The following is a 24985-nucleotide window of genomic DNA, read 5'->3' as shown; positions in this document are numbered from 1 at the left end:
TTTAAAAATGAAGTGTGGCCTGCACAATTTCTGCTACAGCATGTAGAACATAATAATTAATGAGAAACAAATTTATATATTTTTCAACAGAAGTAACTTTGTGAAAAAAAAAAACAAGGCTATTACTTGATCGCAACCAAGAATCACAATTTTAACATAAAATAATGTCAATCTGTACATGAACGAACTGCAGAGGCCCACAGGTATGTTTGGGACAGCAGGAACGACCACTCCATGAGCAAGGAAATTAACCATTTATCAATTAAAATCCCCGATCCGGCAGAGAATCAAACCCGGGATCATCTGGACAGAAGACCATTAATTCGAACAAAAAACTCATGAAGCTATAAAAAATATCACAACAATACAATAAACAAGACATTAAGAGCTACAAAAACCTTGACCATAATTAATGCAATCCTGAAAAAGAATCTCACCCCAGCAACCGATTTGACATCTGATACTATAAAATCAGTTATGGAACAGTAACTATTACAAAATACAATTTAAAACTTGACCTCCGTTTCTGCAGTGGACAACACGTCAAAGCAGCTAATAGTATAGAAAAATATAAGTAACTCACCTTAAACCTCAACAAAACAAACAGAATGTCCGTAACACACAGCTAATTCGTAGAATAGACAGTTATCTCCATTAACAACCACGAGGATTTGTGTTTTCCAGAATGTCCTAGTAACCTAACTTGGGAAGGAAGATGGAGATTCTTCAACAGTTATGAATGCAGAATTAAGATTTTCCTAAGTCACAAATTAGTTCTTCACATGAGCAATATCGGTAACACCTTTCAGAAAAGTATCAAATAACAAAACCGTCACAAACTTTCACTCACAGTCTACTCCTGTACAAAATAATAGCTCCCAAATCCGCAATAAGACACTATTTCCCAAACATAAACAAGAACTTATAGTTTCCATCACTCTCCGCTGCGGAACAATAGTATGGTGGCATTCCATCCATGGAAGATACAAAGCAACGAGGATTTCACGAAGAGACAATACAGGCCGATAACATTCCCTACCGTTACAAGCAGTGGTGCAATCAAAATATATTCATAGACGAAATTCTAACTGAATACAGAATTTCACAAAGACAGTTTAAACTACATATTTTAAAAGTCAAAAGAGTTTTAAATTATTTCATGTATCTGTTTTCGTATCGAAATATATTTAATTAGGATTAACCCAAACCAAATACATTAGAGACAATACGCGACACTGAGAGAAATATCGAGGGACAGCTATTGCTTGGAGCTCTCTCTAGCGAGTAGACCTGAAAACTACTGATTCTGTCATAAGAGCACGTGTATTTTTGTGTGAAGTTTTTGGTGTTATTTATGCGTTTTCAATGAGTTGCCATAATTAAATAGCGTGTGTCATTCCTTGATATCTCCTCTCAACATGAGAGGAAAGGTATGTGCTGTGTTTGGCTGCAGTAATTATGAAGTAGAGAAGAATGCGCGGTTGTTCTTCATGTTCCCTCGTGACAAGAAAATGTAAGTAATATAGTGTTTGCATATATATTCTTCCAGTGACAGAGATTTTTATAGTACTTCATAATCTTCTGACCGACTCGACCCATGTTTTAACTTGCTTAAAATGTAATACGCATATTTTATTGTGTAGTGCACAGTGGCGGCGCGTGACATTCGCACTGGGGGTTCAATAGAAGGAAGAATTCTTGTGGCGCCGCACCCCCCCCCCCCCTCCGAACCCTAGATACTGCCACTCCGACTTTGGTCCAAGTCCCTTAGCTTTCAACAGTCACAAAAAAAAAACACCGAGCTCGATAGCTGCAGTCGCTTAAGTGCGGCCAGTATCCAGTATTCGGGAGATAGCAGGTTCGGACCCCACTGTCGGCTGCCCTGAAAATGGTTTTTCGTGGTTTCCCATTTTCACACCAGGCAAATGCTGTACCTTAATTACGGCCACGGCCACTTCCTTCCCACTTCTAACCCTTACCTGTCCCATCGTCGTCATAAGACCTATCTGTGTCGGTGCGACGTAAAGCAACTAGCAAACAAAAAAGGAATAAATAAACAGGGCAAACAAAACATCCTGTTGGTAATTTCGCACCCACACATCCACACGATTCTTTTGCATACGGCCTCTATGCATTCTGAAAATACGCACGATTTATTTACTTTTAATCTGCATCGTTATATCAAGATCAGGCAGTGGGCGGCCGGCATTTTTAATCTCAAGTTTGCGCTCAAGAGAGAGAGAAGAAAATTTTGTTTTTCTAGGTATCTGGACACTGTTCATACTCATTTTGTAGCTCCTTACCTTTCCCGAGCACAAAGATTGTGGACGCAACCACAATGCACAAAAACACACACACGGACATAAGATTATAACTTCTTTATGTTCTAAAAATTAAGTTTCTGTACGACGCAATAGAACACTGACACGCTTGCCCAGCGTACAATAATATAACCAATTATGACAAATACTGCAAAGTTTTATAAACACTAGTATCACATTTGAAAAACAGAAGGAAACTATAGGGATGTGTGTTCGCACTGTTGACAACGTTGGTAACTTAATTTTACGAACTCGTGTGGGCTAGGCAGTTAGCATTTTAATTGGTATTATCTTCCCGCTATTTTTCGCCTAAATGATTTTTAAGTTAAGTTTCTCTCCAAGAAGTAATTACTCCAAGGAAGGCAAATGAATATGTCCAGTAAGTATTAGTAATATATTTGGGATAAAATATCAATCGTAATTTGGCAGTTTAATGTGACTTTCGGTAGTAATGATGCTTTCCAACAATAGTGTTAACTATATGTACTATTCTTTGCTGCCGTAGTTAAATTCCTGTAAGGGCAACAGATGGCAAGCATGTACTAGTTTTCTAGCCCCCATAACACGACTTGCGATTACGAAGACGTGTGGGAGAGAGTAGCATATTGCGCATGCATAAATCACGGATATTCGTTTCTGCGATATCCTGGTCTTGTCTACGTGTTGGTCGGCATCTCCCCGCATCTCACCACACCCTTCACCTTGGTACGGACGGGGGGTGCATTCCAGACTAGTACCCAGCAGGACATCGCGGTTCGCGCGGCTCGCTTTAATTGAAAGTCAGTACGAGTATATTACAGATAGATGAGCTTAGCAAAGGCTTCGAGATTAACAAAGCAGTTGTGAAAATTAAGTAGTTAAGTACAATGTGATATAAACTGGAGGTTCATTGCTCCATTGCGCTATACCAGAAACCGCCACTGATATTGCATCAGTTAATCTTCAATACTGATGTGTTGTTGTAGGTGTGATCTGCGGGTTTTGAAATGTCACAGAAGTGATTTGGATAAGGTGTACAAGAAAGAAGGGACGTTACGCTTCTATAAGAATTATAAGATCTGTTCAGATCATTTCCAGGCCAGCGACTTTAACCCTCAAACTGTGTCGTAATAATATGAGTATAGTACGCGCACCTTTTCTTGAGCCCTGGTTCCCATTCGTTACTATGGAGATTCGGGCTCAAGAAAAGGTGCGCGTACTATACATAAACTGTGTCGCGGTGCCACTAATGGTACCACCTATATTCTAGGACATAACTCTGGTATTTAGATTTCGTTTGAGACAGTATTTATTATAATACATTATCTAACATCAATAAAGAATCTATATAGAAAATATCTCTGAAATGAGTATACACGTTGAAAAAAAAGAAAAAGTTCCAAGTCACTGCAATCCACACGTACTTTTATACATAAAGATGAATGTAACCAACTTTTAGTGTTAAACATTGTAATAAAGTATATATATGGTATTTTTTCATATACCTAAGACATATAATAATAGATAATAACTAGAATTACACACATATGTCCTACACCACAAATTTTCACAACACATGAACTTTCACTTCCAATCGTCACCTCTGCATTACCGGCTGACTAGAGATCGGCATGTCTGGCACACTGGTCGGTCACAATCTCCACAGCATTGATTAGATTTATTCCCTTGGGATATAGGATATATCGCACACCTCTTCCTCCTCGAAGGTCCTTCGCTATCTCGTGTGGTGCGCTTTGGAAGTGGCTTCTTCAAAATACGAGATACGATCAGTTTAAACTCCCTAGGTAGGCGAGTGGTCACAAGCCTTTCATTGAGATAGAACTCAGTCAGTAGATTTGCCAGATGTTTTAGGAATTCGAAACGAGTAATGACCTTATTGTCTTTAAATGGTGTATGCAGTACGTGAGCATTGACTGTTATTATATTGAGAATCGTGTAAAAGATAGCCATAGGCCATCTGCGTGTACGTCTACCTGTGTCGTACGTAACGCACTTCTGGTCCAGTGTGTCCGCTCCACCTTTCGTGTTATTGTAAAATGAAATCATCTCGTCTTTGTTAGAATCAGGGTCCTTCCTTCTAGCATGATGCATACTCGATACCAAAATTACAGCCTTACCCTTTTTGGCATGTATGAAAGCAGCGTGATATGTTTGGTGAATCCATATTCAGATGAGCCCACAGGACGCCTTCTGTTAGGAAGATATTGTGGCGGAATCTCCTTCTTATTTTTCTTGAGGGTTCCAACGTAAGTCAAATTTCTTTATTTTTAAGTTCCGAAACAAGCTCTAGTGAGCTGAAATAGTTAATCGGCGGTAATGTTCCTATTCGTTCCGGCAATCACTTTAGCAAGCCGCACTACACTTTGCGTTGGTTTTTGTAAATTTCTTTCTTCTAAATTCAAACCAGTCCCATCACTATCCTTCCCTGTGTAGAAAGTAGTTTGTTCGCGCATCACACAAGATCATAATTTTGAGACCTTTTTTGTGGTTTATTGGCCATATACACTCTGAATTTGCAGCGACCTCGGAAGCCTACTAGCATTTCGTCCACACAAGCCATGGGACCGATGTTGTAAAGACTCTGAGAATTTTCTACCATTCTGTTGAACATCCACGATATAGCGGCAGCAGGATCTGTACATTTCCTCTCACAACGATCCAACTGATTATCAAACTTCAAAACAATAATCAAAAAGAGAACAATTCTCACGGACAGTGTCGCACGGAATCTGTCTCTACCAGTACAATCTGTATCGAACAAGGAGTCTAAGCTTTCATTGTTCGATTTGAAAATAGCACTGTAGTACAGGAGACCAAACAATGCTTTTATTTCGATACTGGTTGCATCCCTCACTTCAGTTCTGTCCGTATTAGAAAACCGTAGTCTGTAAGTTGCGAGCTTTTCATTTGTGTGCTTCACTACTTCTTCCACAATATCATCACAAAATAAACATTCCCATACTTGTAGTGGCGTACAAGAATCTCCCAGCTGTTTCGCTTTACCTTTTATTGTTGGTACTTTGACAATAATGTTATGAGCAGGTGTCTTTGCAATATAAGGTTCAGCAGAAGACTACTTGTACCTGTTTTTACCGTAAAATGCTGATGGATTTCCTTCCACTAACTGTGAGTTTTCTTCTATATTATGCGAAATATCTTCGTCATGAGAATCATATTCCTGCTCGGAAACAGAATTGTGTTCAGAATTGAAGTCAACATCTTGGTCATCACGATCACTTTCAACACTTCCGTCATCGTCCCCATTCAGCGCAATGTCTAGCACCTCCTCAATTATATTCGAAAAATTAGGATGTGAAACCGAAATACCACTCTCCTGAAACGATGCCATTGCATCAGCACAGCAACTGCTTCCTTCACAGAGTTACAAACAGCACTAGGAAGAGGCAGCGCGCACACAGCCTTCAGAACGCGAACTGTGTCGTGATGCCACAAGTGTCACCACTTCCGCTCCGCTTGCTACTAAGAAAGTTAGGAAACTGAGCAGGTGCCTGCCGGTCGGGCTATGAAACAAATGCAAGTAGGCGGAAAGATACATAGAAGGGGAACATTCTAGGATAAAACATTCCACTGTAATAAAAGTAAGTTTGAGAAGCGGTGCCATAAACGACCCCACGACACAGTTTGAGGGTTAAAAATCCTCGACTATACAGCCAAGGGTATGTTACATTTTATCTCTAATTGTACGTAAATTTCCTCAAAGCATCACTATCGACAACATTTTCATACTTTTCTTTCTTTTATCCCTCTTCTCAAATTAAACCTGGGATTTTATAGATTTTCTTTCTGTTAGTAGGCTTCATGTTAAGAGGAAAATTGTCCAGCTATTAAATGTTAATTCATTGCATCATATGTGTAAGGAATGTGCCGATATGTTTATTGACAAGTGTCTAGGGGACACCGTAAGAGTTCAGGCAGGAATACTAAACCTAAAAAAGTAATGCAAAAATGAAAGATCAAGCAATTTCACAGCAGTCCATTTCACACCTTGTTTATATGTCGAATTTCAGTCTTTGAATAATAACCTTTTAAATAATTCTTCATTCATTTATCCAGAATTGCTTTAGCAACTTAGAAGTTAATATCTCAATAACACTTTCTTTCTAGACGCTATTTATTTATCCATTTCCGTATATACATTTCCATTGATATTTGAATTTAGCGCGATTTTTCCAGGTCAAGTCACTAGGGGCGCCACCGTCGAATTGTCTCCAATTTTACAAGGCTAAATCAAGACCGACTCCAATCCTCAGACCGTAATATAAGAAAAACATGGCGGCCGAAGTAGCCGAATTACTGGTATTGGCTAACACGAAAATATCACGTGCATTTCATATAAACGGCGGTAATTTAATATGATGAATTGACCATCGTAAGGAAAATCACTTTTACACGTATGAAAACGCTTCGCCAACAAGTGCGCACCACATATAATCAACTAGAATCACATATATTCTACTAGAAAAGAGACCAACAAGCTGATTATTTAGACATTTCAATTCGTCAAATAACGTTTTCTCTTAGATTTCACTTCGCTGGATAGATGAAAATACGTGATAAAACTGTTAAAATGATATTTCTAGCATCATTTTGAATATTTCAAAATAAATTAAGGTGCAAAATTCCTCGATTTATTCGCTCTCATGAGAACTGTGAAACACAAACATAACTTGTCTTAGTTTTGAAATGGTAGATAATTTCTTAAATTCACCACCCAATGAATGGGAAGTACACCCGAAATCATAATGTTATTCGTTTTACGTCCTACAAACTACATTTTTTTACGGGTTTCAGAAACGTCGAAATGCCGAAATTTAGTCCTGCAATAGTTTCTTTACGTGCCAGTAAATCTACCGACACGAGGCTGACGTATTTGAGCACCATCAAATACCGTCGGACTGAGTCAGGATCGAATCCAGCAACTTGGGATCAGAAGGCCAGCGCCTTAACCGTCTGAGTCACTCAGATTATTGCTAGTTTTTTGCTAATTGCTTTACGTCGCACCGACACAGATAGGTCTTATGGCGACGATGGGGCAGGAAAGGTCTAGGAGTGGGAAGGTAGCGGCCGTGGCCTTAATTAAGGTACAGCCCCAGCATTTGCCTGGTGTGAAAATGGGAAACCACGGAAAGCCATGTTCAGGGCTGCCGACAGTGGGGTTCGAACCTACTATCTCCCGAATACTGGACACTGGCCGCACTTAAGCGACTGCAGCTTTCGAGCTCGGTGTCACTCAGATCAAGTACACCCGAAATGATTATGTTAACATGATGTTAATATAATGTTGACATATGGCATAACAGCACTTCAGGCAATTATAGTAACCTTAGTAATGAAACTTTCAGACACTAAATATATAGCCTAATAGGTTTTTACCCATTAAATAACATAAGTGGAAAAACTCTATTGACTAAACATTGATATTTAACCACATGCACGAGCTTCAGTTCGGCACAGTCTGCTTGAAAACTGATAGCCACAGCATGGATCGGAAGGTGTTGGTAGTGTAAAACCCTACGTTACAACCGCAGCTAATCCCTCTAAGTCACTATTTCTTTTGTGTAACAGTATACAGATTGCTCCATCTGTCACACTTATAAGTTTTGTTATACTTCAATATCCAGCCAAACATTTCCGCAGGCAAAGCATAGATTATTGTAAAATACACTTGCATCTAAATCACTAGACACGTTGAAGCACATAGACACTGGCGGAATAACACAATATCAATTATATTCTAAATTAATATTTTTCGAGGAACACGAATAGTTTGGAAGTAGAGAACTAGATTTCCTAACCTCATACTTATTCTCAAAATGATGTATACACGCTACGGTTTTGCCATGGACTTCAAAATAATCACGATGTATATTCCTAATCGATTTCTCTTCTAATGTTCTATTTCGTAGGAAACTTAAGAATAGTTGTATGAGAGGCATTGCCATAGTTAGACTAAAAACTGGTCCACCCAGTGCACTCATGTTTTTTAATGAGTAAAAATAGATCAAAACAAGCACATTCTCACATTACTGCGTATAATTACAGATCCTGTGTACCTACCGACTCATATAAATACACTCGCACACTTATATTCTACAAAGAAACTAACATTTATTGTCAAATTTAATAAAATTACACTGACTACATACGATAACAACAAACCAAAACAAACCCAACAATTTCGGCTACTCGATTCGCCATCTTTGAACGATCGAGAGTAGCATTAAGGTCTGAGGATTGGAGTCGGTCTTGGCTAAATCCATAATTGTCGCGTATTGTCTCTACTGTATTTGCCCAAACGCAATGTATTGAAATAAATAAAACAGACAACTATCTATTCAGACTGCAATGGCTCTTTATAATGCAAAAATCGTACCATTTTGAACCTACGGACTTGATTTAATTTGGGTCAAACTGACAGCCAAGGACCTGTTCACGTGAACAAAATCTGAAAGCTCCCTATTTAAAAGCATCTCTGGGAATTATCATATTTCACAACTTCAATACTTATTTAAGAATTGAAGAGAGAAACTTTCCAAATACAGTAGATGCTTCAAGAACATGCTGCGACCCAGAGACGATTGCGACCTGCAATCCACTAGGAAGAAAAGAAATTAAAGGAGTGAATGTAGCGGGGGGGGGGGGGGGGGGGGAACAGAATTTTCCTCTGTGGGTACAATGCGACAGAGGTGCTGGAATGCAGGACTCAACCAGAAACTCCCACATGTACTGACACGTTTGGCAGTACATCGCAACAGTTAACACCATAAAATATTTGTAAAGACTCGCTCCCATGAACCAAATGAAACATGCTTTTCAAACCACGTCACTCACTAGGTGAAAGATATCACATAAGTTGGTGTCAGCAAAGAAAGACATCGGTTAGTGTTGGTTAATGTGAATAATAGTACGCCTATATATTGTAATAATAATAATAATAATAATAATAATAATAATAATAATAATAATAATAATAATAATAATAATATTTTGCACACTTACGTGGTAGTGATATTCAAGCAATTGTACAGATTATACGAAATCACAGCACGATCAACCTTAATTTACACTACATTTTTACGTATAATTTGAACCCATAAGTTTCCTTACAATTCCATTCGTGGCAATGACCACGGTCTTCTGCATGGTCTTGTATATGTTGGTGTTGACATCCAACTTCTACAGTCCATCCACCAGAGGTATAGCAGCTGTACTCGAAAGGATGATTGGAACAGCTATCACCTCTTTACAGTGCCATAAGAATCTTTGAATAAGTTCTGCCAGTGGTGTATACCTGTTGATTTCCTCTGTATGCTTTTCATTGAGATTCTTTGCGTTCGGGAAAGCCAAAGACTTTATAATATTACTTATCTAGACTTACAGAGTGCGCTGGTGCTATGCGGAATATTCGCGCATCGCCATGTTGCGGACACTTTAGTTTTGAATGTATGGTTAACACGCGGTGATGTTTACAGTTTCTTGTGTGTTTTTCATAGTGATTCCTATCGGTTAGCGGATCTGTGGTTGTGTTATGTGATAAAGTGATAATTTATAGTATTGGCAACTATTTTAGTGATAAGTGCGAGCTTACATTGATCGGCGATATTAAAGGAGAATAGGCCTAAGTTAAGCCGTAAGTGCGGAGTGGAGAACTGTTCACGATGGTGATCTCTTGTGCAGCTTTCAATTGCACAGTCGGTATCAGAAAGGAGCTCGTATTTCTTTTCACAACTGAGTAGAAATTGAAATGTTATACAATTACCCTAATTTGAGAATGGGATACAGATTGGTAGATTCAGGGATATATGGACGTGGCATTCTCAATATTTAGGCTTCTTCTTCTTGGCGTTTTTCATTCCATTAAGGGCAATTCTTAAGAACTAATCAGCTACTCTGAAAAAACGCACATTTTGTTCTTACAGACTGTGAACCTAAAATCTCACGCTAGTGAGTTATGACAAGTTGGTAGCCCGTCAAGATGGCAGCAGTGAGGTTAGCGATGCGTTGTTGTCGATGATAGCTGTAAAAAAAGCACGTCGCTGTCAAAATAAGCACGTGGCTTTGTTTACAAATTCAAATTTCCCGCGGGAGGAGGAGCGGGCCCCTGGGAAGGCCTCCCGGGAGGAGGAGGAGGACCCTGGGAAGGCCCCTCGGGAGGAGGAGGAGGAGCGGGCCCCTGGGAGCCGGAGGAGGCGCCAGAACCATCCAATTATACTACTTGCGTTCATCTGAATTACCCAAAACACTGTTCATTTCTGTTTCCCTGTCTTCCTAAGATTTTTTATTATTGTCAAAAGGATGAGGTGAGGAAGTATATACGATGAGTAACGCATGGTTGATAGTTAACAGTGGCGATCTGAAGGACCGAAGCAGGGTGCCAAATCGGGAAAAATTGGTGGGGGCGAGAAGGATCACAGGGCTTAACTACTAGTGTTTATTTCAAGCAATACCCGGTCGGGGCGGGGGTATATAATTCCCTTGTAAGTAAATTACTCCCTCCCCTGTAAACATGTATATATATATATAAAACGTTTTTGTTTGAATTCTGTTGTTATGACAAGATTGATGTTCAATGGAAAATTATTTCCGAATTTCAGATAGACTTGCCAGAGTGAAACATGAACTATAGGCTGCATGTGCCGAGTTACCACCGTTGGGTTGTTTTATTCCTCAAGTTCTGGCAGTCATCCTACTATTTCTATATTATGTGCATTATTGTTGATGTTTTTATGAACATATGCACAGTCAAAAACATTGAATTCAATCATATATGTCTTACATTTTCCTCATTTAAAAGGAAAGAATCCCTCTCGGCAATTTTAGTGGGGGATAACCTTTGAGTTAAAATCATCGGCGTGGAGAAAACCCTCCCCCCCCTCGATTTCGCATCATGGACCGACGCCTATCACATCTATCCCCCGGTCTCTGCGCATATCAAGCACACAGCAGCAAGCTGCGAGAAGTAAGTCGAGGGGAGAGGGACGAGAGTCTGGGCTGCAATATAAGTCTCCGAAGCCGTGTTCTCGGAAATACGAACATACGTGCGACGTTTTTTCTCAATGCTTTCAAAAGTTTGTAAATGGAACTATGTGTCAGACGCTTATATTATAATGTGCTTTAGATTTCCATCGTTCCCATTTGAGGTTTGGGCTTCACTGATAGCCTTCGTAGCCCTCAGTATACGCCAGTACACGCCAGTATACGCCAGTGGGGGGAGCAAAAAATTTAGACAAAAAGTACCCGGCTTTGTGAGATATAGCGGGCGGCATTGTAGAGAGGGGGATATACGTCAAAACGGATAAAAAGCTAAAAAGTGGTAAGTTTTTTATGATCTGAAATCGAATTTTGACAAAGAGGTAAATGTTGACAAATTTTTCAACTTACGGTAAGGGCGGAACTAATAACAGTTTTTTGAGATTTTCATTCAATATTGTACAATAAAACATTAATCAAAGAACAATATTACACATGTATTACAATTAAAAAGAAGTACGTCGAGATTTTACAATTAAAAATCATTTAGTATTTGATTACACACAACAAGACTAACAAACACTAAAGAGACTATCAGACTGACTAATGCGCGCGGCAAGAGTGTGAAACACACCTCAGTGTCCATGACCTTGGCAAAAATATACCCCTCCTACCCTTCCTCACAGCACATGCAGTCTTCACTACTTGCTGTGGCGCTATACAATTCGGTTATCCGCGACGACCGACATTTTGTGCGTATTTTCGCTAAGAGTTTTGTTAATAATTAATGAAAATGAAGGAAGAATTTTGCTGACAAGACAACAGGGCTTGTATGGATACTTTATTTAACCATCCCTATAATTCCTAGTTTCAGCCGGGTAAAACAAAATAATGTTTCCTCTACAAAGTGTCCCACTCGCCCCCCTAATCGCCGCTACTGGTATATGCCACTGGAACCAGTGCACTTAAAATTGATAAATTGTTGTTTACAATATGTTTTGGCGCCCAAATCGTAATATATTTCTTGTGTTGGGAGATCTGGTCGGTAATTCGTTTAGAATTTTCATACTCTGTCATATGTCATCCTACATAAGCTTGTGGCTACACTGACGTGTTACTGCACTATTATTCTCATTTTGGCATGTTTTAGCAAAAGATCAGCAGCACTTTATCAGCGCACCATCATTTGTTTCTTCCTCGAGGACTTCTCGCGATGGTCGTTATATTGCGGTGCACAGGCCTGCCAACTCTTGACCTTAAAAACCAGTCATTCATTGTTATGTGCTTCGGTGCTAGTTTTCAACTTACGAACAAGTGGATTGTTTTGGAGTATGATCGTGCAGGGGGGAGGGGTCTGTGGGTGTCCCCAAGTTAGTGCCGCGAAGCTGCTGTTAGGCGTCTAACATTCTATACGGTGAGAACAGCGCATTTGAAAAATTGAAGTATGTAATTTATCATGCCTGTTAGGGACAAAGCTATTGGTCTGTATTGTACATTTGTTCCCTTACAGGTTGCATTTAGTTGTGTTTAATTGTGCACGGGTTGGTAAGGGGAATGTATTCTACTTGATTGTTGGGAATGACGTCATATCCGGTTGTATCTCAGCCAAGGGAAATGCTACAGCGCTCTTGAGCAATGCATAATTGCGTGTGATAAATTCTATTGGGCTATAAAAGTAAATGTACTTCATGTCTACTGTATACAACCAATGGGTGTAAGAATAACTCTCTAGCTGGATCATATTGAAATTAATCCAATTAATATTTTTTCTACATTATTTACTGTAAAATTCTCTCATCTCACATGATTGTATATACTGTATACATGTAATTATAACTATCTCGTTGGTGCAATATTGTAAATAGTCCAATTATAAAACTAATCCTAATTTTTAATGTAAAACACTTATCATCCCATCTCATTGTACCTATATACTGCAGTCATGTAATGTAGTCGTTGTCATATTATAAACAGACCCAATTCAAGATCTGTTCTACATATATGTGAAAACCCTTATCTCACATCATTGTATATGCCATCACTAGAATAACACACCAGTTGTAAATTGTAATTTGTCAATAGAAAATGAAACGTAAAAATCTGATACAATTGTAAAAGACTGAAGTTGGTAATAAAGTGCACAGCCAGAACAAAAATCCCCCACCTCCTTCACCATGCCAAATCACCCTAGCCCAGCCTCCTACTCCATTAAACCTCCGACCCCGCCGAATCTCCTGGCCAGAGAGAAGACGTTACCTTCTAGGTGGCCCGCCCCTACCCCCTGGGGGTGGAATGAAAACTTTTCATGTGGCATGATGATCGGGGACGGCGGAGGAGCAGCTTGACTGTCGAAGTGAAAGGCCGAGTGCCTCTCACTCGCTCTCTCTCAACGACTGCGGGTAGTGCTATGCACTCGCCTTGCTACAAGAACTTCCAGAACTTCTAGATGGACACACACTCGTCCCAAACGGTTACCGCCTCTCGGGGCCTAGGGTTAGATAAGGAATGCCATGAGTCAGGGCCCTATTCATGTTGGACCAGACCGCACTTACTAATTCGAACTAGCTCATCCCCACAATTACACACACAGGATGAGGCCCATTCTTTCCAAAAGAGCTATCTCTCGAAAGAGCAATTTGTCAATGAGCCTGGTACCTCACAGACACCCGTCGAACATCGAGAACGTCCAGAGGTAACGGATAGGGTGGAACCGCTACCACAACTACAACGGAAAGTGAGACCTCTCTATTCGGCTCTGGCGGCGCTACTCTCAAAGCGTCGTACCCTCAACACCACATTCCCGCGGACACAGTTTGAGGGCAGCCCTACAGATATAGCCGTGAGCAGGCACACTAAGTCAGACTTTCTTAACGTTGACACATATAGCCCTGCCACGCGCGGTCCCAACAGGTCACAAATAACCCTCGCTCCGGACACTGACCCCGTGGAGCAGGAAATAAATGTGACAGGTGCTATCAATCTCACGAAACACTACATATTACACACAGCAGGTATACCTGCTATGAACACAAACGCAAACTAGAACTCGAATATTAACCGGAGCTCGGGCTCACACATCCTGGTCCAGCCAATGCCAGCCCGCGCGGAACTCTTCTGAGGTGGTGGCAAGCGTGGCGAAGGCGAGGGGCGGAGTGTCGTCCGATCCGGTGGCTCAAGAGGCCAAACACAAAATGGAGAGCACCTCTCACACGAACACAAACCACCCCCTCCTAACCAACTTAGTGGTTGACCTGCCGGACGGCGGGAAATCGGGACCTAGTCCCACCCACCCGAGCGAAGAGGCGGAGCACAGGGGAAGGAAATACGGCAAAAATCACCGGACTCGGCGAATGGTGCCAACTAAAGTCCAACACCCTCCTGAGCAAGCCGGCAAATCGGACTCAGACTCGGATGAGGCTAAATTGGTGATGGAACTGTCAAGTACATCCCAGGAAGCCGACTCCGAAACTTCAGATGGAGAAGAGCTGCGCGAGCACGGGGCGACCAAAATATTGGCCCAGCCACCCAGCCGAAAAACGAGGGTGACGGTTACACGGAGGCCAGGAGAAGGAAGGGGAAAGAGAAAGTACCCAATCCCCTGAGCCGCAGAACTGAGTACCCGAGCAGATAGCTCCACCGACACAACTATCGGCTCCATTCAGACATCACCCACCAAAACATAGAACAATACACACGAGGCACACACATCAGAAACTGACTCAACCACCACAGCCAACAAAACCCATCACCCGTAAGTGGTCAACCCCCCCCCCCCTTACGGTATACGCCAACAACACCAGGCTAATTGAAATGGAGCCCCTCAAAAAGATGACACATGAACAGAGAAATTATTACTTTTCCAGGCCGAGAATTGATGCACGTGAAACAGTCCGGCTGCACATGTCCAGCTTTGACAGCTAAGAAATCGCTACCAGAGTGCTGAACGGGCTTAATATCAAATTTGTAAGGATATTACCCAACAGCACAGTGTAGCAATTTTTAGTGAGAACGCCCATCAGAACATACGAGCCAAGGGATATCGGGGATAGCGTTGCAATCCAAGGGTATCTCAACTCTATCAGTGTCGCGTATGCGAACAGGATATAATTCAAAGATATATTAATAACACAGAAAAGGTGAGGTCGATCACTTTAAATATTTTGGTCTAATAATAGATAAACATTTAAGCTGGATAGAGCATGTGGATTACATTGTAAAAAAGATAGCTCCAGTATCTGGGCTATTGAAAAGATTAAGGTACCTATATAGTCCGTAGATAAGTTCTACTCACAGTATATTACTCACTCGTTCACAGTCACTTACAGTACCTATATGTAATTTGGTCTCGTTGCAGAAAGTCAGTCTTTCATGAACTTGTGGTAATACACAATAGAGCAATCAAAAATATCTATAATCTTCCTTTTGACACACCCACTCGAGTTCTATACGCTAAAAGTAAAATTATGCCCTTATCTATGAGCTCTGCTTTTAGATCATCAATATTAATTCACAAAATTAAACTAAACAGTATCCTGCACGATAGTAACTTCTGTACACTCTGAATTCAGACATTCATAATTATAACACACGACAAACAGGTGACATAGCTCTCTTTCAAATACACTCATATAAGTATGGCAACTGTAGTTTTAAGTTCTCAGCCATTCAGTCATATAATCATCTTCCAAGAGATTTAAAATCAGTTTCCAATCTGTCATCTTTCAAAATGAAATTAAAGAAATTGCTACGGAATCAGTAGGAAATATCTAGACGAATTTATTGATAAGACATTGTGTAATGGTAACGTAACGGAAATATTGGAATATTTAGAGTAACGTTCATTAAAACAGCCGGTCCCGTGGTGTAGGGGTAGCGTGCCTGCCTCTTACCCGGAAGCCCCGGGTTCGATTCCCGGCCAGGGCAGGGATTTTTACCTGGACCTGAGGGCTGGTTCAAGGTTCACTCATTCTACGTGATTAGAATTGAGGAGCTATCTGAGGGTGAGATGGCGGCACCGGTCTCGAAAGCCAAGAACACACGACACCTCGCAATCTACAGTCCTTCGGGCTGAGCAGTGGTCACTTTGTAGGCCAAGACCCACCAATGACTGTAGCGCCACGGGGTTTGTTTGTTCATTCTAACAAACTTATGTATTTATTTGCAGCCAATGTATATGCATTAATTTTAGGCGCTAAAGAAATCGTATTGTACAATTCCTGTATGAGAGTTTTTGGCTCGTTGGAATTAATATATAAAGTAAATAAATAAGTAAAAATAAATAGGCCAGACAAAGACTGCCTCTTCCTGGTTGCGTTGGCGGACACCCCAGGTCGAGCCGTACCGCCCCCCCCCCAGCCACTGGTCTCAATGTGGAGTGTGTCAGAGGTACGGGCATTCAGGGGCGGCCTGCCGACTGGGTCCCGGATGCCGCAGATGCGCCGCCTCCCACTTGTTACGCGACTGCCCACATGACATCGACCCCGTGTACTCTGTGTGCGCTACCTGCGGGGGGGAAGCACGTGGCTAATTTCAAGGAATGTCCCAGTCGCAGGGAATACGAAGCCGCCTTCCAAGGCAAAGGGAAAGAGTGTGACAAGCGTGGTGACCCTAAAGCCCAAGCAGGCCTCTCAGGCAAAAATAACCAAAACCCCTCTGGCAAAAAGGACCCTTCCGGTCCAGCAGGCCCCTCAGGCACAAAAGACCGAAAGCAAGGCCCATCAGGAAAACCAGTCCTTTCAGGTGGATGCATACAATATTTGCAACACCCCCAACGGAAAGAGGAGCAACCAACACCAGCGCCCTCAGCCCAACTACCCCCACCAAGCTAAGACCAACAAGAATAATAATAATAAGGCCCTGCCCCCTACAACAAACGAAACGCAGGTTTAACACACGCAAGCTGCCCCCGATGTGCCCCAGGTGTCCCCCTTGTCCAGCTCCACCCCCGCAGGAAACCTGCCGCTAGTATAACGTGACGCAAGTGCGATAACAGGTATAACTTGAAAACAATGTTCTCTCACCCATGGGTAACTAACACAAATATCGAACTCAAATTATTATGGCTATTATTATTAATTTTACGATTGTGATTATTATTATTATTATTATTATTATTATTATTATTATTATTATTATTATTATTATTATTATTATTACTCGTATGTGTAGCTGTGAAGTGACGTACATCCATTTAATATTATTATTATTTACGTAGTCAAATGATCGTATTGCGTGTGAGGTTATGTCATGAAACAGGCAATGTATATAAACATTTATATCAGTTCGGTTAATGTAAATACCTGTGAATTAATATTGTAATTTATTCTTACCTGTATATATAAAATGTAATCCATAATTATGAAACACACTGTAACTTCCAGAACGGTATAGGCACTAGAACGATTGAGATTATATCATCAATTGTAAACTGTGTATTACGCACTCTAGAATTTTCGCGAAGATATATTTTTGTAAGGTAACTTTCTAAACGCCTGGCTAGGCACATATATAAGGGGACGATCTTGACGGTGAAAGTTAGTTCTGATTTGGAAGTTATGGGTTGAAGAGTCATGATGCAGCAAGGTAATAATTGTGACCCATCAGAGGAAATGCTGGAAGCTCTGATTTCGATGCACCAATCGTTTGCTGTCACATGTCCGTCCATGCGGATAAGAGATCGTCGTGTCGAAACATTATCAAAAAGGACCTGCATCTGTATCCTTACAAAATTACTGTTCTGCATGCGTTAAAGCGTCCAGACGAACCTTCACGTGTTGAGTTCTGGCGGTGGTTTATGGGTGAAGTGGAGTCGGGACTTTAGGATCCTCAGTTTTTCATTTCTTAATGCATGGCTCTACCACTTGATACATTTTCCTTACTGACATCTGTCATACAACCTGTGACAATAAAGTTCGGTGAATAGTCCTGTACTATCAACATAGATGACCAGGCACATTATATATGGGGACGATCTTGACGGTGAACGTTAGTTCTGATTTCAAAGTTATGGGTTAAAGTGTCATGGTGTAGCAAGGTTATATTTGTCACCACGTGGACGACATGCTGTTAAGCAGTCAACTGTTTTACTTGTGTTTCAATGTCGTCATCTCGATGTCCAGCGATAGGCAGTTGTCTTTATATGGCGGTTTGTGACGTTTATATTTTGTTTTTTAAGAGTGATTAAGGTTATGCGTGTGCTAATTTGTGAATATATGTGAATAAAGTTAATTGTACCAACTGACAGCATTTCATGCGCGTCTGTGTATACACTATAGAAAATCAGCAGTTCTTATACCCTCGTGGAAAATTCGAGACATTTCAGGAATGAGTAGACACACCCACTCAATTTTTATTGGTTGACTAAGAATTACACATGGAAATTTGAAGAAGAAAGCTATGATTGGAGGAAAATTAATTACAGAAATTACTGTTTGGCTAAATTCAAAACAGGAGGAAAGACAGGATTAATGTTGCCAACCCACAAACCACCGAACAAAATTTAGTAAAGACAAAACTTATGAATACTACATTTCTCCAAGAAGGTTCATTCCTTTACACCAGAGTTCGTTATCATAGTTTTGGGTAGAGACATCTGTTAGAGAATCTGCACACTTCTTAATCTATGAAAAACAAAAGCAAATCAAAACACACAGTGACATCTTCTTATAACCAGTAGAGTTAGTTCAGTTGTTAAAGTTCCGGGTTTCTCCAGTAGAGAAGTTTCAATTGGCGCAAGATTTGAACTTGCGTCGCGTAGAAGTGTACCGCCCGGTACAGACCTCCCCCCCCCCCCGAAAAAAGTCCTTCCAAGGGATGACCCAGGAGGAAAGAAATTTTCTTTTTTCAAAACAAGGTCCAAGTTTGTTACTGATTAGTTAAAGAAGAATTTAGAAGAGAAAATACCACTTTTCAGTAGTCGGAGGTCACTTAAGTTGTTTGATATAGATGGGTGGGACTAGTTTAAGACCAGTTTTAGAATTTCTTTGTTGTGGTAGAATTGCGAAACAAAAACATAAATTCATGGAAGAAATATTTTTCTAAGTCCACCAAAGGTTGATTTGAAGCAAAACTGTATTAATTGCAGATATAGAGTGTTCGTGTAAATGTTGAAGTACATTAGCTGCTGATTAATTTTGACGGCAAGACCAGTCGCCGCTGCCTGTGTCCTGTGGAGGCCGCTCCGACCCCTCAAGTACCCGGAGATACCTCTCTCCCGCTACTATGAGAGGGCTAGTCGTGGTGAAGCACGCCGCAGATGCGAAGTTCGTTTACAGTCCTCGAGTAGCTTGCGGGTGGTGCGCCGCACATCAGCCTTGGCCGGAAGGAGGGCTCCAGCTCGCCGTACTCTGGTTGACCTCACTGGAGTGGAGTGGGCCCGTACCCCACCTCAGTGGCGGTACGGCGCCGCACGGCTGCGGGGGCACAGTAAGATCTCGGCGACAGAATTTGTGTTGGACCTTAATGTTTTTAGGGTACTGCCTTGGTGGTGAGGCTGAGGGGCCAGCGGCGTGGAAACCTTTATTTTATTTTTATTTTTATTGCCACTGGTGTGGTTTAGCAGGAGACGGGAGCTTGGTAATGGCCGGTCGGAGAGGACAGCAGAGTACCCTCGGAGAAGGTTTTACAATATTTATACGAAGCAGATAAAAACAACCAAATGTAAAAATATATAAAGGGCAGAAGGCCTAAGATTTAGAGAAAAATATAACCTTTGGGGTTCTTACAAGATGTTAAAGATCCAACGAGCATGTAATTTACACAGGTTTCACCTGTCTCTCGGTGGCTGGATTGCTCACTAACAATGTGACCGGCGTAAGAAAATCTAAAATAATGCACGGCCCATGAAATCTGGGGGCAAGCTTGCCCATGGGAACAAAATTCTTGACCATAACTTGGTATCCTACCTTTAAATTGGTGGGCCTCCGTCCACGATCATATATTTCCCTAACCTTTTCATGGGACTCTTTAAGATTGGCCTTAGCTTTCTTCCAAAGATCTTTAATATTATCTGGATCTATTGTCTCAGGTAGAATATCACTAAGAGACCAAATGTTAGAGAGTGGCGTGTTGGGAACAAACTTAAACATCAAAGAAGCTGGAGTAAACTTATGGGATTAATGAACCGCCGAAATCAAAGCGAAAACTTACCAATGCAGGGACGTATCCCACCTGGAGTGATCGTCGTGATGATAGGCAATCAGAGCCGTCCTCAGATTACGATTGACCCGTATAGCCAGAGATGGTTGAGGATAGTATGCAGAAGTTGTTACATGTGAGATAGATAGATCGAAACAGAATTTACGAAAGAGATTAGAGGTAAAGGCTTTAGCATTATCAGTCACAATATATTGACACGGACCAAAAGAAACAAGAAATGGTGGTCTGAGCGGTAGGCAGCTTAGTCGGAAATAACCAAGAAAATCTTGTAAAACCATCTACACATACAAGAATAAATTTGTTGGCGTTCCCCTTAGATTGGGGGAAGGGTCCTACGTAGTCGATATAAAGACGTTCCATGGGGCGCAACGTTTGATGAGAAGACAAGAGCCCTTGCTTAGTGGACATGGTGGGTTTAGTAAGCCAACAAGATTTACAAGCCTTTACCAATTCACGGATTTCTCCGCCCATACCCTTCCAAATGAACATTTCTCGGATCTTTTCTCTAGTTTTGAAGATACCTAAATGCCCCCCTAATGGGGTCTCATATTAGTACTTGAAGATCATTGGTACAAGAACAGCTGGAACTACAACTTTCATCTTTTGATCCTCCCTCGACGGGCAACATAAAACACCATTCCTCAATACACAAGGGACGACATGTTCCCCAGAAGAAAGGGTTTCCATGATAGGGGCCAGCGTAGGATCTTCACGATGATATTTTTCAAGATCCCTAAACAACATGGGAGCATCCGTTAGTATGACATTTACGACAGCAGGTATGGACTCGGGAAGTGAAGTACAGTCTTCCTCTTCAAGGGGCTCTACATCATTAGAAAACATACGGCTTAGTCCGTCAGCCACAACATTTTCAGTACCTCTAATATGCCTAACGTCAAACTGGAAGGCAGAAATTCGGATGGCTCACCTGGCTATACGACCAGTACGACGCGGCCTAGCTAGGACCCAGCTTAAGGCTTGGTTATCCGTTTCCAAGTCGAACTTGACATGTTCCAGATAGAGGCGGAACTTTTCTAGAGCAAACGAGACTGCTAAACCTTCTAGTTCATAGATGGAATACTTGGATTCTTGGGCCGATAATGTCCTAGAGGCATAGGCGTTGGGTTGCCTCCCTAGATCAGTCTCTTGAAGAAGGACTGCAGCTACAGCCGACGACGACGCCTTGGTTTGGACGATGAATTTCTTAGAGAAATCGGGCATAGCGAGGACAGGGGCATTACAAAGGGCTAATTTGAGGTCTTCGAAAGCGGCTTGTTGAGAAGGCCCCCACTCAAATTCGATGCCTTTCCTACGTAGTAAGTTCAAGGGCGCCGCTCTATTGGCGAAATTTGGAATAAATTTCCTGAAGAAGTTCACCATGCCTATGAACCAGACAATACCTTTGATATCCTTGGGAGGTTTGAAATCAAGGATGGCCTGTGTTCTAGAATGATCTACAGCGACACAATCGGGCGATACATTATGCCCTGGAAATGACATGGAAGGCTTAGCGAAGGCAACCTTGGACAACTTCACCGTTAACCCTGCTTTAGGAAGGCGACTCAGGACCTCTTTCAGATGATCTAGATGTTCTTCAAAGGTCTCAGAAAATACGACGACATCATCAAGATAATGGTATAGATACTTAAATTTGATGTCGGAGAAGACCCTGTCTAGCAGTCTCGACAGTACGGCTGCTCCCGTGGGGAGCACGAAAGGCACGCGGTTGTATTCGTACAGGTTCCAATCAGTGGCAAACCCTGTCAGATGTTTAGATTCTTCAGCCAGAGGAATCTGGTTATAAGCCTGATTGAGGTCTAAGATGGTGAACTTAGCTTTACGAAACCATGAAAAACAAGAGTGAAGGTCTGGAAGGGGCACAGATTGTAACATCACCTTCCGATTGAGAGCCCTATAATCAATCACAGGCCTGAAGCCACCTTGGTGTTTCGGAACAAGGAAAATAGGCGATGAATACGCCGACTTAGAGGGCCGAATTATACCATCCTTCAACGTTTAATCTATGATTTCCTTCAAAGCCTTCATTTTAGGTGGAGATAGCCTATAAGGCGGAAAACGGACTGGAATCGAATCCGTAACCTCAATCGTGTATTCAATGACGTCAGTAACACCAAGAGTATCAGAAGAAACTTCAGGAAACGACTGACACAACTTGCGAATACTATCAGCCTGCTCCTCAGGTAGATGTCTAAGGTCTAACAACATCTCATCCTGGGTAGGCGAAACAGATGAACATGATACAGAACTACATGTTAACAAGGGGATTTTGAAACTACAAGCAAACTTGAAAATGCACGACTTGCTCTGAATGTCGAGCACTAAACCGGTGTGAGACATGAAATCAGCTCCCAATATAATGGGGCAAGACAAGTGCTTAGCCACAAACAGTTTAACTTTCCAAGTAAATTTAGAAATACGAATTTTGGCATTTAGAAAACCTAAAATTTCTAATGGAGATGAATTGGCCGAAACATATTGAACCGAAGACGAACAATAATCCGGAAGTTTACAAACAGATTTCAATTGGGAGTACCACTCGGCCGAAATAATGGAACACACACTGCCCGAATCTAACAGAGCAGTTACAGGCTCATTATTCAATTCAATTTTGAGAAATGGGACCAGTGCGGGGGTATCCGCCGCAATCCTAAGACATTCTTTGGGGCTTTCAAAAGATAAATTAGAAGACTGAGTTTTCCCTGAGATTGCGGCTGGTTTACTTAGGGCTGAGCCTCGGGAAGAAGAGATAGCCGACTCAGCCGAAGCCACTAGTCATTTCTGATTCTTGGTGGGAGTTGCACCAGAAGTTGAGCAGGAGGGGGTGCTTTTAGCATTAGGGCAGTTCTTGGCAATATGGGAAAAAGAGCTGCATTTAAAACAGCCTTGGGATGATCCTGCTCCATTCCTGGTCCCATTGGGTTTAATCAAGGGGCACTTGTTCGGAAGATGGTCAGGTGACCCACAAGCATAACATTTGCGGGGTGTTACGGTTCGGCGAGGTGGAGGCCTAAATTACTAGAAGATGGAGAGGGTTCTTTCGCGATACGTAAGGTGTCGGCGTACCTAACTCCTTCCGCTGAGACAGCCATAGCCTCTAATTCGGCAAACGTTTGAGGACGCGACGCAAAACACAAATATGACCTGTATGATGGAGAAATGCCTTCCACAATGGCCTGTACAATCTGAGCTTCAGGGAAGTGAAGAGCATACACCCTGGTATAGAATTTAATATCTTGGATGAAGTCGGCAAGGTTTTCATCCAGACGCTGTACACGGTAATAGTACTTCTGAATTAGTGATGACGTAGCCCTAGCCGGAATGAAGTTTGCTAGTAAATGGGCGTGGAAGTCTTCTATAGATGATTGGTGGTGGTGGTGATTATTGTTTTAAGAGGAAGTACAACTAGGCAACCATCCTCTACATAACACTAATCAGAGGGAAAAATAGAAGGGATCCGACACTTCGAAAAATGAAGATATCGGTCATAGAAAGAAAAGGGCCACGAAGGGCGTGAAAATGAAAGACTCCCTAGCCCTCGCAAACCTAATAGCGTCGGGGTCGGAAAAGAACAAGAGTTGACCAAGGGAGATCGGATAGGATAGATGAAAGTGAGGAGCCTGGCACAAGTAAGTGGAAGCATATAGATGATTGGTCAGCAATGGCTCTTACTATTTTGTCAGATAGAACACCAATTGAATAGGGATAAATGATCTGCAAAATTTGACACGGAGAAAGAGAAAAAACAAGAGCATGATCCTGAAACTCAACAAAAATCTTAGAAAGGCAATAACATCACTGGTGAAATTGACGGAGAACTTTAAAATACCTCTGAGCAACATTGCTAAAGGATGGGGCAAACTGCTGAAGCCAGGTGACGTAGTAGGTAGATGCCTACGTGGCGGAGAAGCTGTTTCAGAAGGTGCATTATTCAGCGAGGTACGACGTTCGGATTCATTGTCTAATGGGGCAGAGATTTGTTGAGCTCCTACAGATTTCCTATTTTCTCTCATTTAGAAGAGTCTTCCTCGCTAACTACGTTTACCAGAGTGGGTTGGTCGGTTTTGGTGGGTACAGCTCCAGTTAACGATAGGGTAACCTTACTGGACAGTTTAGACAGGTTTTCGAGAATAGCACTACCCTCTTTCCCCTGAATGTCATTCAACTTTAGAGACAACAGATCTTTAACTCTATTAGAAAAATGAAACAATCTAGCTTCCACACATTTAAGCTGATTTGGAGAAGGATCATTTTCTTCAAAAAAAAAAAAACTAACTACGGATGCTAGTTCAGTAGTATTGTCAGTAATCGTGGAGAGAGAGTTGTCAATCTCTTTCTCTCCCAAAGTTGGGATGGAAATAGGCAAATCAAGGGAATCTTTAAGCTTGTTGGCATCTACCGCAACCGTGCCTCCAGATTGCACATTTCTAATTGTTAATTCATAGATTAATTCCTCCTTGCTCAAATAGCCGGGATGGAGGGCATCGCGAGGGCCGGGC

General features: G+C 41.6%; 1 protein-coding gene across 3 annotated transcripts in view; it reads right to left on the bottom strand.

Moving 5' to 3' along the window:
* Positions 1-927, bottom strand: part of LOC136886446 (uncharacterized) — an 89233-nt gene extending 88306 nt beyond the window's left edge. For 2 of the 3 annotated variants that reach the window (XM_067159225.2, XM_067159227.2), the window contains exon 1: positions 584-927. The gene's annotated coding sequence lies outside the window, so the exon portion shown is untranslated. The remainder of the gene's footprint in view (positions 1-583) is intronic. The other variant, XM_067159226.2, reaches the window with a different exon arrangement.
* Positions 928-24985: the final 24058 nt, after the last annotated feature.

The sequence above is a fragment of the Anabrus simplex genome, chromosome X, assembly GCF_040414725.1.
Source record: "Anabrus simplex isolate iqAnaSimp1 chromosome X, ASM4041472v1, whole genome shotgun sequence".
Classification (NCBI taxonomy): Eukaryota; Metazoa; Arthropoda; class Insecta; order Orthoptera; family Tettigoniidae; genus Anabrus; species Anabrus simplex.
Note: the sequence above shows the minus strand (reverse complement) of the source record. Positions and strands in the feature narration are given on the sequence as shown.